This window comes from Arachis stenosperma, chromosome 7, assembly GCF_014773155.1.
Source record: "Arachis stenosperma cultivar V10309 chromosome 7, arast.V10309.gnm1.PFL2, whole genome shotgun sequence".
Taxonomy (NCBI): domain Eukaryota; kingdom Viridiplantae; phylum Streptophyta; class Magnoliopsida; order Fabales; family Fabaceae; genus Arachis; species Arachis stenosperma.
The window spans coordinates 46,881,105-46,883,582 of NC_080383.1; positions in this window are offsets into that span (position 1 = coordinate 46,881,105).

The following is a 2,478-nucleotide window of genomic DNA, read 5'->3' on the forward strand; positions in this document are numbered from 1 at the left end:
CAGCATCTGCAGTCCTTTTCAGTCTCTGGATCAGATTTTTGCTCAGGTCCCTCAATTTCAGCCAGAAAATACCTGAAATCACAGAAAAACACACAAACTCATAGTAAAGTCCAGAAAAGTGAATTTTAACTAAAAACTAATAAAAATATAATAAAAACTCAACTAAAACTACCAAAAACATACTAAAAACAATGCCAAAAAGTGTACAAATTATCCGCTCATCACCTACTCTCTATAGAGATGCCCGAGAGTTTGTGCGTAACTGTGACAGTTGCCAAAGAGCTGGTAACTTGCCTCATGGGTACACCATGCCTCAACAAGGGATCTTAGAGATTGAATTGTTTGATGTATGGGGTATTGACTTCATGGGTCCGTTTCAACCATCATACTTAAACACTTACATTCTGGTGGCAGTGGACTATGTATCTAAATGGGTAGAAGCAATTGCCACACCCAATAATGATACTAAAACCGTGCTGAAATTCCTCCAAAAACACATCTTCAACAGGTTTGGTGTTCCCAGAGTACTAATCAGTGATGGGGGCACTCACTTCTGCAATAAACAGTTGTACTATGCTCTGGTCCGATATGAAATTAGTCACAAAGTAGCAACTCCGTATCATCCACAGACAAATGGGCAAGCTGAAGTCTTTAATAGAGAGCTAAAAAGAATCCTAGAACGGACTGTTATTGCCCGTAGAAAGGATTGGGCAAAGAGCTTGGATGATGCTCTGTGGGCATACAGAACAGCATTCAAGACTCCTATAGGAACCTCTCCATACCAACTTGTGTATGGGAAGGCCTGTCATCTGCCCGTGGAACTGGAACATAAAGCCTACTGGGCAACCAGATTCCTAAACATGGATGCTAAGTTAGCCGGTGAAAAAAGATTGCTCCAGCTAAATGAGCTAGAGGAGTTCAGACTCAGTGCCTTTGAAAATGAAAAAATTTATAAGGAAAAGGCAAAGAAGTGGCATGACAAGAAGTTGTCATCTAGAGTATTTGAACCAGGACAAAAAGTTCTGCTCTTCAACTCTAGGCTCAGACTATTCCCAGGAAAACTTAAATCCCGGTGGAGGGGTCTGTATGTGATTACAGGAGTGTCACCATATGGATATGTTGAGCTTCAGGATATTGATTCTGACAAAAAGTTTATTGTTAATGGACAGAGGGTCAAACATTATCTTGAAAGCAATTTTGAGCAGGAATGCTCAAAACTGAGGCTTGAATGAGTCTCAGTAAAGGTCCAGCTAAAGATAATAAAGAAGCACTTGCTGGGAGGCAACCCAGTCTTTGATAGGTCATTTGTTTTACTTAGTAAAAGTTTGATGTATATTCTTCAAGGTTGATCAGCAAAATTGAAGGAATTTACAGAGTTACAGAAGGATTCAGTGAAAAAAGCAGAGAAAAGGAGCTTGCTGGCAAGAAAACGCCAGTAAAGGGCACTCTGGGCGTTAAACGCCAGAATGGATACCATTCTAGGTGTTAAACGCCAGAATGGATACCATTATGGGCGTTTAACGCCAGAAAGGAAGCATCCTGGGCGTTCAGCAAAACGCCCAGTGATAAAGAGGTTTCTGGCGTTTAACGGCAGCCAGGGCACCTGGCTGGGCGTTAAACGCCCATAATGGCCACCAATTGGGTGTTAAACGCCAGAATGGATACCATTCTGGGCGTTTAACGCCAGAAAGGTAGGGGACAAAGATTTTTTTTTCTACTTCAAATTTTTTCAAACTTTCTTATTTTGATCCATCATTTTCTGCATAAACACATTACAAACTTTCATCATTCACATTCAAATTTCAAAAATTAAACACTTATCTAAATCATTCTTCAAATCTCTTTCAAATCCTTTCCAAATCTTCTTCAAAAAAAAAAAATTCAAATATCCTCTCAAATTCTTTCCATATCTTCTCAAATCTCCTTCAAAATTTTCGAAATCTCTCCCCCTCCCTTATAAATAAACACTCGGCCATCCTCTTCTCCCCACCATTCGAATTTGCTCTCCTCCTCTCTCTCCTTTTTTCTTTCTTTTGCTTGAGGGCAAGCAAACCTCTAAGTTTGGTGTGCTTTTCCGTGATCACTAAGCCAAGATTTATCAAGATCATGGCTCCTAAGGGAAAACAAACCAATTCAAAAGGCAAGAAAGAGAATAATCCAAAGAATCTTTGGAATCAAGAGAAGTTCTTAACCAAAGAACATGCAGACCTTTACCACACAATAATGGGTCTGAGGTCAGTAATCCCGGAAGTCAGATTCGATCTGAAAGAAGATGAATATCTGGAGATCCAAGAGCAAATTCGAAACAGAGGATGGGAAGTTCTAACCAACCTTGAGACAAAGGTTGGAAGAAACATGGTTCAGGAATTCTACTCAAATCTGTGGCTGACAGATAAACAGAGAATGACTGGAACTGCTTTTCATACCTACAGAACCATGGTCAGAGGGAGAATTATTTACTTCCATCTGGACAAAATA